This window comes from Macaca nemestrina, chromosome 10, assembly GCF_043159975.1.
Source record: "Macaca nemestrina isolate mMacNem1 chromosome 10, mMacNem.hap1, whole genome shotgun sequence".
NCBI classification, from domain to species: Eukaryota; Metazoa; Chordata; class Mammalia; order Primates; family Cercopithecidae; genus Macaca; species Macaca nemestrina.
The window spans coordinates 139,353,992-139,369,041 of NC_092134.1; positions in this window are offsets into that span (position 1 = coordinate 139,353,992).

A 15,050-nucleotide genomic window follows, 5' to 3' on the forward strand; every position below is an offset into this window, starting at 1 on the left:
ATGCGACAGGGCCAGGTGCAGTGGCTCACACCTACAATCCCAGCATTCTGGGAGGGGGAGGTGGGAGGATCGCTTGAGCTTAGGAATTTGAGACCAGCCTGGGCAACATATTGAGACTCCATCTCTACAAAATATTAGAAAAATTAGCCAAGTATGGTGGCACATGCCTGTGGTACCAGCTACTTGGGAAGCTGAGATGGGAGGATCGCCTGACCCTGGGAGATCCAAGCTGTAGTGAGCTATGATTGAGCCACTGCACTCCAGCCTGGGTGACAGAGCAAGACTCCGTCTCAAAAAAATAAATAAATAAATAAATAAATAAATAAATAGATAGATAGATAAATAAGTAAACCATGAGACAGAGTATACCTGAGAGTCACAGTTAGGAGCAAAGACTGTGGGAGTTGCCATCAGAGCTGAGGGCCAAAATCATAAGACTGGATGAGCCTACTGAGAATGAGGAGAGCACAGGCCGAGGAGTGAGACTTGCAGGACACTGACATTTAGGGACCTAGGGAGCAGTGTGTGTGTGTGTGTGTGTGTGTGTGTGTGTGTGTGTGTGAGACAGAGAGAGAGTCAGCGTGGAGCAGGAAGCAGCAAAGGCAGAAATAGGGCATTGCTTTGCTAGTTCATAGCCCACTTTCTTCCCTAAAGAAGGGAATACAACTGAGCATGCAAGAGAGGACCGGATGTAGACAATTTCCTGAAGGAAGGAGCCATCAGCTGGGCCACCTGCCTCAGGGAGGCCTGGGAAGACGGGAGGCTTGGAAATATCACCAGATTTGGGAAGAAGAAGGTCACAGGCTTTTGAGAGAGCAGGTATAGAAGAGGAGTTTGGGCAGATGCCCAATTACAGGGGCTTAAGATGTGATGAAAGGAAATGGAGACGGGAGGAGGGTGTGAGGTCATACCCATTGAAATAGTGCTCCTATGGCATGAAAGAAAAACATACGGAGGCTCTAAGGACCAAGCACACAATCTTAAGGGAGTTCTAGCATGACATCAGAAGGACTCATGGAATGGATGAGATCACAGAGAGAAAGGGCCAAGAGACTCTGGAAGTGGTGGTGCACCCACGTGATTCTCAAGAGTGTCTGTCTAGGTTTTCCTTCCTTCCAGCTGGAAGCTTCACGTGGCAAGTGGAAGGACATTTCCAGATCTTTCACTTCTTCCATAGGCTTTTGGAAAGATTGTATACAACAAGGGACACGGAAGTGTAATGTACTGTGTCCTAAAAATCCCTCAGAAAAGACAATCTGAAGCAGAATATATAAATGACATCTTGTGTTGCTTTCCTCGTTCCCTTTCTTATTTACTTTTCCCACATGCCTCTAAGTCTGGATGCAACTGTGTGTCTCTGAGAAGTGTTCTCACAGGCTTCTAGTCACCATGAGAAATCTTAGAGTCTCGTCTTGGGGCTGGTGACTTCAGGTCTAGACCCTGAAACATAATATTCTACTATTCACAGTAGAATGAAACGGCTTCAAGTCCCTGCATGTCCCATGTATTACATATTTAGTATGTAATACTTATGGGAAGTGTGACCGTGGACAAGGGGCGAGGCTTCCCTGGGCCCAGGATTTCTCAGGTAGAAGGAGAGTATGGTCTCACCTCTGCTGCCTGGCCTCTCAGGGAGCATGCTGTCTTCCTGAGGGATGCAGGAAGAGAGCAAGGAGGAAACGAGATGACAAGGCAGAGCGAAAGAGGAGAAACTGGATGGGGAAGCCAGAGTTCAGGCGATGGACTGGCCTGGGATTTGTAACTGGACGGAGGCTGAGGTGGGATGAGGGTCTGGGGCTCAGGCATGGCAGGGATAAGGGTGGCTTCCCAGGGAGGACTTCCCAGGGCAAGTGCTTTCCTTGACTCAAAGTGACGAGCTTAGACAAGGCTTTGGGAAAAGGGGGAGATGTGGCTTAGGTGATATTGATAGGCTTTCTGGATGGCTGTTGATCAAGAGGGAGCTAAGGTGTAGGAGTTTACATTCCCAGGCCTGATACTGTGGCCAGCCCTGCACGTGGCTGGGCAGTTTCTTCACACACTTTTATGAAGTAAAGAGTTCCAGTGTTATCATTATGTTTAGCAGTTATAAACACTCCCATTTATTACAAGCTTACTAAGCACCAGCTTTATGTATATTTGCCTGGGAAATTTGTACTTATCACCCCCAACCAAGGCTATGAAAGCACCGTACAAACACTGCTTTGTAAGCCTTGGACTGACTTGTTCGTGTGCAGCTTTCCTTACAACGGTACACGATTTGGTCTTTCAGCTCCTGACTTTTTTTGGTGATTGAAGACTAGAGATAGTGACCACAGAGGGATCTACAGCCTCTTCTCATGTGTGTGGGGAGGACTCTGGAAGAGGAAGAAGGGTGTTCGTGAGTGCTGGCCTGGGCGTGCCACCCAGGAAATAAGATCCTCACTTTGTCCTGCATTTCTCCTTTGGTATCAGCCCCTGGCCACAGTGGAGACACAAATCACTATTGTAGCACCTGTCATCCCACGGAGTGTGATCTGTTTATTTGATTGTCTCTCCCCTAAGATGACATGTGATCCTTTTGTGAGCAAGGTCTATATATCTTTTTTTTGTTTGTTTGTTTTGAGATGGAGTCTCGCTCTGTCGCCCAGGCTGGAGTGCAGTGGAGCGATCTCAGCTCACTGCAAGCTCTGCCTCCCGGGTTCACGCCATTCTCCTGCCTCAGCCTCCTGAGTAGCTGGGACTACAGGCGCCGCCACCACGCCTGGTTAATTTTTTGTATTTTTAGTAGAGACGGGGTTTCACCATGTTAGCCAGGATGGTCTTGATCTCCTGACCTCGTGATCCGCCCGCCTTGGCCTCCCAAAGTGCTGGGATTACAGGCGTGAGCCACTGTGCCCGGCGTATATATCTTTTATATAACTCTACATCCCTGATGCCCATGTTCTCAACGGGGCTTGGTACATACTAGATGCTCAGCAGCACATGTTGAAAAAATGAATGACTTATTGTCTCTGCTTTATTTCTGGCACGCTTTGTGAGCTTGTGCACTGTTGATTTTTGGAAAGACATTATTTTTCCTGTGTTATAATCTTATCGCAAGTCTTTTCTCACAGCTCTCTTACTATTAGGACAATGGTGTGATTCTAAGGTTAACAGAAGTTAACGTGACTTATTGCAACTTATAATTTACTAGGAACAAGCATTTCACAATGTTGGGGGTCAGGGAGGCCAATCCTCCCTTTCCACGCACTCACATATTTAAACAATCCATGTCTGCTGGATGTATACCTGGTATGATATCGAACACATAAAAATAGTTTCTCTATTACTAAAAGCTGTAACTATGCTACTTTTTAGATAAAATGTAAACCTGGCCCCCAACCCAAAGATTTAGGCTGCCTTGACCAATGTAGGGAAAGTTGGATTAGGATAGGGTAGGCATCGATGAATTCAATTAGTAATCGTGTATATTCTGCAACTTGTCTCAAATCCCTTATCTATGGTGACAGGGGAGGAAAGTGAGCTAGTTTAAACTTCATTATCAGTTGTATAATAAATCCTTTTATTCAAATAAAGGATTAGTATACATTTTAAAATAAAATGCTTTCTAGTATTAAGCTACCTGAGCAATGGTTCACCTTTCTTTTACTCCTAAATAGAAAGAGGAACTACCATGTATTACATAATTACCTAAGTGCTCTGATCAGAAAAAAATATGTAATGGCTTCAAATTTTTTCAGTATTTCTCCATGTTTATTAAGCACCCCCAGAACTGTACTCAATGTGAGAAAGGCAAGGAGGGCTGGGAGGGAGGAACCCCCAAGACATGCAAATCAATAACAATACAATTCAACAACATTTCCACACCCAGATGCCACAGGTAATATTATTATTTAGTATCAGATGATCTGCACCGAATGCATTAGAAATTTAGAGAAAGGAGGGCTGGGTGCGGTGGCTCAAGCCTGTAATCCCAGCACTTAGGGAAGCTGAGGCGGGCAGATCACGAGGTCAGGAGATCGAGACCATCCTGGCTAACACGGTGAAACCCCGTCTCTACTAAAAATATAAAAAACTAGCCAAGCATGGTGGCGGTGCCTGTAGTCCCAGCTACTGAGGAGACTGAGGCAGGAGAATGGCATGAACCTGGGAGGCAGAGGTTGCAGTGAGCTGAGACTGCGTCACTGCACTCCAGCCTGGGGGACAGAGCAAGACTCTGTCTCAAAATAATTAAAAAAAAAAAAAAAAGAAAGAAAGACAGAAATTTAGAGAAAGGAGTGTATCATGACATGGAGTAGCTAGGAAACACTTTCCAAAAGACAATTGGTTAGTAAACGGGGCTTTAAGAGGGGGGTAGAATCTGACTGAGAGAGGTGGCTGGGAGATATTCTACTTTAGGGAAGGAACCCTAGCAGGGCTGGGAGGAACACGCAGGTGCGTATTCAGGAGGAGTGGATGAGTCCATCCGCATGGAGAGCAGGTTTGAACCTGGGAGGGGTAGGAGATAAAATCGGACTAAAAAGTGGGGACCAAGAGTGTTGCACCCTGAGCGTCACACTAAGGTATTGGAATTCTAAGCCAAAATGCATTTCAAAATTAAAAAAAAAAAAAAAAAAAAAAGAAAGGGTAGAACACATTTTATTGAGGGGAAACTAAAAGCCAGGATAAATGAGAAAACTTAGTAGGAAAATGTCAGATTACTTGAGACAGAACACAGGCCGTTAGACCTTGAAGGGACCTTCAACTTCATCTGATACAAATGCTTTCTTTCACAGATGGGGATATTTAGGCTAAAACAAAATCAAAACCTGCCCACGCTCACTCAGCTAGTAAATGGCAAAGCCAGAGCTAGAAATGAGTGTGGTGTTCTTTTCACCTCCCTTAATAAATTCAAATCTCCAGACTTAGACAAATCACGTCCCAGGTTACTCAAAGAACTCCCAGAACCATTGTCAATAATCCTTGAAAAAGCATGGAGAATAGGAGAACTGTTAACAGACAAGAGAAGGACAGCGTTGTCCCCACTTTCAAAAAGGGGGAAAGGGGCATATTATAAAAACTATAAGCCAGTCAGCTTGACAATTATCCCTGGCAGAACTCTAGAACAGAATTTTAAAAGGCTATTTACTCCACAAACATTATTATAATAATAGAAAGAAGGGGGAAATAACCCACAATTTCACCACTTTAACCCATCAACTGAACAGATTATTAAATAGACTCTTTGTAAGTCTTTAGAAAAGCAGAAATCATTCAGAGCCAACCCAAAACCTCAGAAACAAAACACGTCTTCATTTATTCCTTTTTCGATAAGGATATTAGATTGGTAGAAAGAAGAGGCATCAAAACCATACTTTCTTTCAGCATGGCCTTTGACAAAAACTTTTATAATTACCTTGCCATAAGACACGAACTGGCTGGTAGCCAGTGGGTACGACCATGGCTAGGGTAGGAATTATACCTACATGGTGCTGATTAGTTCATAGACCAGCCTGAAGGGAAACTATGGTGGCGGGTCACGGAGATTCTTTTAAATTTCCCTGACAGTATTTTTTTTCTCTGCCTTAGAGGACATGCTTGTCAGATATTCCTATGACATGGACAAGGAGGGAAAGTTGATTTGAAGGATGATGGGCTAACACTAATAATAATAGCAATAAACACTTATTGAGAACTTACTTCATGCCGTGAATTGTGTTAAATACACTTTTGGCACAAAATCATCACATGTAAATTGTACCACCCTATGAGAAAAGTAGCAATATTATCTGCATTTTAGAGATGAGAAAGCTGATGTTTTAAGAGATCAAGTCAATTGTCCAAGATGACATAGCTTATGGGGGAGGAACAAACTTTTGAATCCAGGTATGTCTGGCACCAGAGTCTGAACGAAATGACTCTAAGTAATTTTAACAGGCCACAGCTATGAACTGAAATTCTAATGGTATCATAGGGTGTAACGTCTGCATTTTAATTCTAAACGTCAACTGCATATGTAAGGGCGGGTAGATTTTGCTACATCCACATTAGTGGCTTGGGAGTTTTAGTTGACCAGAGGCTTTAAAGGGAAAACAGTGTGACATAACTGTGCAGAAAATTAACCAAATTTCAGCTGCATTCATAGAAGCATAGTACTTAAATCCAGGCAACTAACACTGGCCCACTGGCTGTGAGATCAAAACACATTTTAAGATAAATCAAAGAAAGGTATCCAAGATAGATCTAGAAACGATGTCATATGAAAAATTACCGCAGAAACAGATGCTGTTTTTGACCAAGAAGGCCTAAGTCATCACATATTTAAGGAGCAGTCATATTACAAAGGAAGTTTATGCTGCATTCCTCTAAAAGGAAGAATGGAGATATATGAGCACAAATTATAAAGAGCCATGCTTTGGCTTATTCTAAGGAAGACTGTTCTAACCTTAGAACGGTCTAGAAATAGAATGGGCTGCTTCTCCTGAGTGGTCAGTTTGCTGTTACTACAAGATTCTAAATAGACTGGCCAACCACTTGTTCATGTGGAGGAGATTATTGTGGTGGTTAGGAGGAAGACAGATAATAAGTTCCTTTCCCAATAAATTCTCACTTTGGGGGGATGAGGCAGGTGGATCGCTTGAGCCCAAGAGATTGAGACTAGCCTGGGCAATACAATGAAACCCCCTCTCTACAAAAAATAAAAAATTAGCTGGGCATGGTGATGCATACCTATAGTTCTACCTGCTCCGGAGGCTAAGGCGGGAGGATAGCTTGAACACAGATGTTGAGGCTGCAGTGAGCCATGCCACTGCACTCTAGCCTTGGTGATACAACCAAACTCTGTCTCAAAAACAAAACAAAACAAATCAAAACAACAAAAAACAACACTAAGACTCAACTTAGGTATTAGCTTAACAGAACTTGTTTGGTGGTTATAGTTCAAATTGTGAATTATTCCTCAATTGCTTCATCAAATAATCCTCAAATAAGTGCAAACAAGTTAAAACAATCTGCTCTATTATGAAATAAAAGAGCTCATTTAATTTTAAATTAGGCTGGGCATGGTGGCTTACACCTGTAATCCCAGCACTTTGGGAGGCCGGGAGTTTGAGACCAGCCTGGGTAACATAGTGAGACCCTGTCTCTAAGAAAAAAAAAAAAAAAAAGATAATTTTATTAAGGCACCTGAATTCATATCAGAATTATTCAACTGGTAAAGACCCATCCCATATCAGAATCAGAATTTAAGACATCACTTTTGATGATAGTGCTCAACTAAGTCCCCTGACCACTTATCTCTGGTTTTGACCCTGCATAGTTAAGGGATTTAGAGTTCTTTTTGAATACTTTGTTCCTAAGGATACATTGTGCTACTTTCATTCAGTCCTAACCATTTGGTTGATTTAGGGGTAAAGCAGCCCTATTAGATTATTACTACTCCAGAAGACTGTTCTAAAATGTGCTTAACAAAAGCTGGTCTTGTCCAGAAACAAAATAACTCTCTGGCTTATTAGAACTTTTGTGCTCCTGGATTGTTTTGTTTTGTGTTTTGTTTTGTTTCATTTTGTTTTGTTTTAATCAGAAATGTTCTTGCCTGTGTCCCAGCGCCATCTTGTGTTAGAAATGAGCATATTTTCCAATCAGGGTGGAAAAAACCCATTTTGGACGGTCTGAGGGACCACTACTCCTTTCTGCACCCGAGAATATCTGGATTGGAAGAAACCCCAAAGGTCAAATATTTAATGCCCCTATATCATCTAGGCAAGCCTTCCACAATATCCCTGCCAGGGGTAGAGATTTTTCGTCTAGTCCCCAGAATAAGCGTAAATCCAGGAGGCGAGGGCTGAAAGAAATTCTCCTAGAACAAATGAAAATGAAATAGTTGACGGAGAGAGATGCACAAGCAGTTTTTCCTTTCCATTTCCTTTTAGTTTCGCTTTCATAGATCTCCCGGTATGTTAAGAAAAGCAAAGACGTGTGACTGGAGACCTATGGAAATGCTCTGCGGTAGCTTCCGGAGCAGGAATGGATCTGAAATGATGACATAAGAAAATGCATAAATACCCTGAAGGGTAGAAGTTAATTTTTTTCAGAGCAGTGCTTTTCAGTAAGTGACTGCCAGGCAGATCTTGTTCAACACTATGTCATAATAAGACTTGTCTTAAAATATTCCATATTTAATTCATTGGGCTTTGAAGAGAAGGATATGATATTTCTCTTCCAATTTTAGGATTATTTAAGATTTGGGCTAATGTTAAGAACCTTCTATCAAATAAAAATACCGTAAGTGTGATGCAAGCATTATCCCAAATCCTGAAAGTAGATGGAGGGTTTTGGATTGGATCACGGCTAACATCCCTTTCCTGTTCTGAGAGTTTCTTACTCTGTGATTTGGGGCCACTCACAAGATCAACAGCAAGTACCTTTGTGTCAAGGTGTCCTGGTCCAAAGGGCCCAGGGGTTGGCAGGGCAAGAGTCTCCTTGTCATTCAGCTGCACAGTTGATTCAAAGTAGGTGATCTGCACCAGATTTCTGATCATTCACGATTCTCAGCTGCTTCTTGTCCCTTGTGTCCTTTGGGTGGTTTGTAAATTCACTTTATAGTCTCCCTCAATAGATGAAAAATTCCACAAACACACGGACTGTATCTTTTGCTTCCTACATCTCTGGGCATCTTGGTGCTGATGAATCTGAGCCCAGAATCTGATTTGTATCAGTATGACACCAAATCATGGACTTTGAGAGACGGCAGCAACCTTGGAGATCACCTGGTTCAATCATCTCATTTTTTAGTCGGGAAACTGAGGCCCCAAAATGGGATGTTATACACAATATCACATAATTCAATGGTACTGAGCTTGGATCAGTCCCCGCGTCTCCTGTTTTAGCCACTAACGATGTATCTCAATCTCTCTGTCTCCACAACAGCAGAGGACATACACTGTTCCCACTCCAGCTTAAAGCAGCTCACCACACACAAGAACCTGCTTCAAACCCGGGAGGTGGAGGTTGCAGTGAGCCGAGATCACGCCTTTGCACTCCAGCCTGAGTGACAGAGGGAGGTTCTGTCTCAAAAAATTTTAAACAGCCCTATGTGAGTGAATACTGCCTTCTACTTCATAATATACACGTTTGCTTTAACATTAAAAATAATGTTAGAGGCTGGGCGCAGTGACTCACGCCTGTAATCCCAGCACTTTGGGAGGCCGAGGCGGGCGGAGCACGAGGTCAGGAGATCGAAGCCATCCTGGCTAACACGGTGAAACCCCGTCTTTACTAAAAATACAAAAAAGTTAGCCAGACATGGTGGCGGGTGCCTGGTAGTCTCAGCTACTTGGGAGGCTGAGGCAGGAGAATGGTGTGAACTTGGGAGGCAGAGGTTGCAGTGAGCTGAGATTGGGCCACTGCACTCCAGCCTGGGCGACAGAGCGCGTCTCAAAAAAAAAAAAAAAAAAAAAGAGAGAGAGAAAAAAGAAAAAGAAAAAATGAGTTAGATTTTTTTTTTTCTAATAAGAAAAATTGGTACTGAAGATCTAATAGTAAAGAGTCATTTATTTTCCTTGGCATACTGCTGTAATCCCTGGAGTTAGAACAAAGTTGTAATGTTGGGTGGAGTGCTTGGGGTTCTGGGATGGTGATCCTCCTTGTGAGTATGGTTCTGTGCCCCCTGAAGGTATGTGAGGGAGGATGGAAGTCAGGCAAGGGGGTCAACAGGGGAGGGAAAAGCCAAGACCTTGTCATTTACAAAAATTAATTAATTGTTTTAACAGCTTTGTGGAGGTGTAATTTACATATAATTCATCCATTTAAAGTTCAATGGCTTTACAATTTAATGGTTTTCAGTATAAAAGTGCGGTGTCTTGAGAAAACAGGACAGACAGCGTGAGAAGCTGGAGCTGGTGATGGTTGTATTAAAACACACCCCTCCACACAGTGCCTTTTGGAGTAGAAGAAACAGCGACACCTAGCTTTTAACTCAATGTGTGCGCTCTGTCCTGCCTCTTGGTTATCTGTAGGGCGTTATTAAACCAGAGAAGCACCACCCCTACTTCCTCACAAACTGAACTGAAGTGCTATCCATAGACACTTGCTTTATTTTCTGGGCAGAAATAATGGACTGCAGGGATAAACTAGCAGAAAATAGCGGCTGCTGAATTGGTAGGGGAAAGAAACAAAGGGCCAGGAAAGGTCATGAGTCATAAAGCAGTGAGCCACATTGCTTTTTTTTTTTTTTAAGGGAAACATAAATTTATCCTAGGGAGTACACTTGACCAATCGAGGTTAAGTAGTCAGAACTGATATCAGAAGTAGACGGCTTAAAACCACATTGAGAGATGGCAAGAGGCAGCAACTAGGAACGTGGGCTCTAGAGCCAGGCACCAAGGCTCCAGGGCTTGACCTTGGGCAAGCTAACTGATCTCTTTGTGTCTCAGATCCCTTACAGGTAAAATGAGGGTAATAAGAGTAGCTACTTCCGTGGGGTGCTTGTGCGAATTATATTTGTTCACAGTTTGTAAGTGTCAGGCACATACTAACTGCCTAACATTGTTATAAGTGTCACTTGTAACACTGCTTACTAAATGTAAGTGTTAATTTTTATACCATGCCCTGTTCAATCTGTATATCATCCCCCTACTTCCCATTTCCCAAACTCACATAGACTCTCTCTCTCTGTCTCTCTCTCTCTCTCTCTCTCTGTCTCTCTCTCCCTCCACCTCACTCTTCCTTATCACATCAGACATATTGCTGCTTGGGAAGCTTGTACCAGCTGCTCCCTCTGCATGGAATACCTTTTGTCTAGATATCTATTTACTTCCTTACGTCCTCCAAGTTTTTCCTTAAATGTTCTGTTCTCAATAAGGGGCATCCTGACTACTCCCAACATTCCTTGTCCTGATCTATGTTTTTTTCTATAGTTCTTATCACCTTAAAACATACTATACAATGTACCTATTTATTATCTATTATTGTCTATCTCCACATGTCCCTACCCCAAGGCCTGCCCACCCACTAGCATGTAAATCCCATAAAGGCAGAGGCTTTGACAATCTATTTTGTTCCCTGATCTATTCAAGAGGCTACAGACAGTGCCTGGAACATGGAGGGTGCTTGCTAAATATTTATTGAATGAGGAATTGAAGTCTAATTCATATTAGATAATCTGTTGTAATTTCTTGACACCCCTGGGTGCGCTCATTAGAAACAGGCTAAACCCTCGCATGTCTGGAGTGACCTAAGTCCAGGCAGTACACCTTTTGGCTGCCCTTTTCACCACCCGAGGCTTTTACTTTCCTCCCTCTCTCCTACTTTTAAACATTATTTCTTATGGAAGTCTTTTCCTTCTTTCTACTCGGAAGCTCAAAGCTTCTCACGCTTTTTTCTAAGTCATTTCTGTTGTCCCTTTCCGGATCATTCCTATTAAGTCCTTTTTTTTTTTTTTTTTAACAATGTGATGACCAAAACCCTAATGTGGCATTCCTGGAAGGAAAGCCCCAGCCAGGAATGTCACAGCTCCAGAGTCTTTTCAGAATTCTCCATCCTCTAATTAGGATGGCCACACATCTCAGCTGCTGCTTTTGACTGCCGCTGTGAGCTGAATGCTGATGTCCATCATTGTGCGTAGATAATTTCCCGGAGCAGCGAAAACTAATAATCAGTGGTATTCTCAATAGAGCCTTGCCATTTAGTGTGGGTGAGTTATTTAGCACTTCATTTTTTTAAGGTTGAATTTAATTCCTTGTCATGTTTCCTAATTAGGAAGATTTGTGAGATTCATTTTGATTTTTTGAAAAATTCCTTTCCAGGAATGCTTATCTCGGCTTTGGTGAATATTTCATCTGCTCATTTCACCTCTTAATTCCTGCTGGGGTTGTTAACGTGTCAGACTTCAACAGCAGGGCTGATTCTGGGGCTGCCTCATTGTTGGCTGTTTTTCAGACGAGGCTGGGTCTTTATATTCAAGGCGGATGGGCACAAATGCAGCTTTTTCTCCCCTTCCTCCCTCACCCTCTCCTGGCCCCCTTGGCTCTCCTTTTGCGCCTTCTTCCCATCTCCCACTTCTCCTTTCTGTCTAATCCAGCCTTCTCCCATATCCTTTCCTAAAGCTCCCCAAATTCTAGTTGCAAATGTGGCCTTTATGGATAAACAGTTATGATGATAACGCTAAAATGACAGATAATGCTGTATCCTGCATCTCACCACTTACTCCGTTCTCTTTCCTCCTTCTATTGTCTTTGAGGAGATTGATTTTTTTCTCACGAACTCACCTTGCTGCTCTGTTCATCCATTTACCTGTTTTCTCCGTCTGATGATTTTCATTTCCCCTTGGGAATTTCCTCCTGACTCTCTCAGCATTTGAGAATCTAACAGACTTCATGGAGTTCCAGGGAGGGCTGCTATCACTCATGATTCCTGGAACGGGTTTAGCGTGGCTTAAGACATTTCCACCCAGAACGCATGTAGAAAATATGAAAGATAAAGTAAAATGTTTAGTCTTCCTGAGAAAACTGGCGACTGTGGTCAGTATGCATAGTTTCTACTGCAGTGGCTCTTTGCTTGGAACCATGAAGCAGAAGGAACCATGATGATACATACCCTGCGTTAGGCTACGTATCAGGGGAAATTACAGGCATTGCACGCAGAGAGTACAGTCATCTCTTGATATCCATGGGGAGTTGGTTCCAGAACCCTCCTCGGATACCAAAATCCTGGGATGCTCAAGTCCCTGATATTCAATGATGCATATAACTTACACATATTTGCATATAACCTACACATATCTTCCTGTATACTTTAAATTATCTCCAGTTACTTGTAATACCTAACAACAGTACAAATGCTAGGTAAATAGTTGTTGTACTGTATTGTTCAGGGAATAATGAAAAGAAAAAAAATGTCTGTCCATGGTCAGTACAGACACAACCATCTATTTTTTTCTCAATATTTCTGATCTGCGGTTGGTTGAATGCATGACTGTGGAACCCATGGATATAGAGAGCCAGCTATAAAATGGTATTCCCCCATCCCCAATTTCACTTCCTGCGATTTCAGTTTTCCGCTGTCGACCATCACCTGAAAATATTAAGTATAAGATTCAAGAGATAAATAATTCATATTTAAAATTGCATGCCATTCTGAGTAGCATAATGAAATCTCATGCCATTTCCTTCCCGTTTTCCCCAAGATGTGAATCCTCCCTTTACTCACTATTTCCATGGTATCTGCAGGCACATCTTCTTTTATTGCGCTTTGCTTTATCATGCTTCACAGATATTGCTTTTTTTTCTTTTTCTTTTTCTTTTTTTTTTTTTAACAAATTGAAAGTCTGTGGCACCCTGCTCAAGCAAGTCTATCAGTTTCGATTTTCTAATAGTATGTGCTCTCTCTATGTTCCTGTGTCACATTCTGGTAATTCTCACAACAATCCAAATTTTTCGTTATCATTCTATCTGTCATGGTAATCTGGGATCAGTGATTTTTGATGTTACTATTAGAATTGTTTCAAGATGTTGTCAACGGCACTCATATAAGAGCAAACTTAATTGATCAATGTTGTGTGTGTTTTGACGGCTCCATCACCCAGCCCTTTCCCTGTCTCTCTCTCTCTCCTCAGGCCTCCTTATTCCCTGAGACACAACAGTATTGAAATTAGGCCAATTAATCACTCTACAATGGCCTCTAAGTGTTTAAGCAAAGGGAAGAACACACATCTCTCACTTTAAATCAAAAGCTAGAAATGATTAAGCTTAGTGAGGAAAGTGTGTCAAAAGCCAAGATAGGTCAACATCTAGGTCTGTTGTACCAAACAGTTAGCCAAGTTGTGAAGGCAAAGGGAAAGTTATTAAAAGTGCTACTCCAGTAAACACACAATGATAAGAAAGTGAAAAAACTGTATTGTTGCTATGGAGAAAGTTTCAGTGGTCTGGAGAGAAGATCAAACCAGCCACAACACAGCCTAATCCAGAGCAAGGCCCTAACTCTCTTCAATTCTGTGAAAGTGCAGAGAAGTGAAGAAGCTGAAGAAGACGCTTGAAGTTATCAGAGGCTTGTTAATGAGGTTTAAGAAAGAAGAGATCTCCACGGGCCGGGCAAGGTGGCTCATGCCTGTAATCCCAGCACTTTAGGAGGCAGAGGCAGGTGGATCATGAAGGCCAGGAGATCGAGACCATCCTGGCTAACACGGTGAAACCCTGTCTCTGTTTAAAAAAATACAAAAATATAGCTGGGCGTGGTGGCGGGTGCCTGTAGTCCCAGCTACCAGGGAGACTGAGGCAGGAGAATGGTGTGAACCTGGGAGGCGGAGCTTGCAGTGAGCCGAGATCACGCCACTGCACTTCAGCCTGGGTGACAGAATGAGACTCTGTCTCAAAAAGAAAAATAAATAAAAAATGAAAAAAGAGAAAGAAACCATCTCCATAACATAAAAGTGCAAAGTGAAGCAACAGGGCTGGTGGAGAAGCTGCAGCACGTGATCCAAAAGATCTAGTTGAAATTATTGATGAAGGTGGCTCCACTGAGCAACAGATTTTCAGTGTAAGCAGAACACCCTTCTATTGGAAGAAGATGCCATCTAACACTTTCAAAGCTAGAGAGTAAAAGTCTATGTCTGGCCTCAAAGCTTCAAAGAAAAAACTGACTCTATTTTTAGGAGTAAACGCATCTGATGACTACGTTGAAGGCAATGTTAATTTACCATTTCTGAAAACCTTAGAGCCCTAAAAGAATGATGTTAAATCTACTCTGCCTGTGCTCTAGAAATGGAACAACAAAGCCTAGATGACAGCATCTCTGTTGATAGCATGGTTTACTGAATATTTTTAACCCATTGTTGAGATCTACTCATCATGAAAAAAGATTTATTTCAAAATATTATTGCTCATTAACAATGTGCCTCATTACCCAAGAGCTCAGATAGAGATGTACAAGGAAATTATGTTGTTTTCATGCCTGCTAACACGCCGTCCATTCTGTAGCCCGTAGATCAAGGAGTTATTTTGATTATCAGGTCTTATTATTTAAGGAATACATTTCATAAAGTTATACCTGCCATATATAGTGATTCCTCTAATGGATTTGAACAAATAATTTGAACA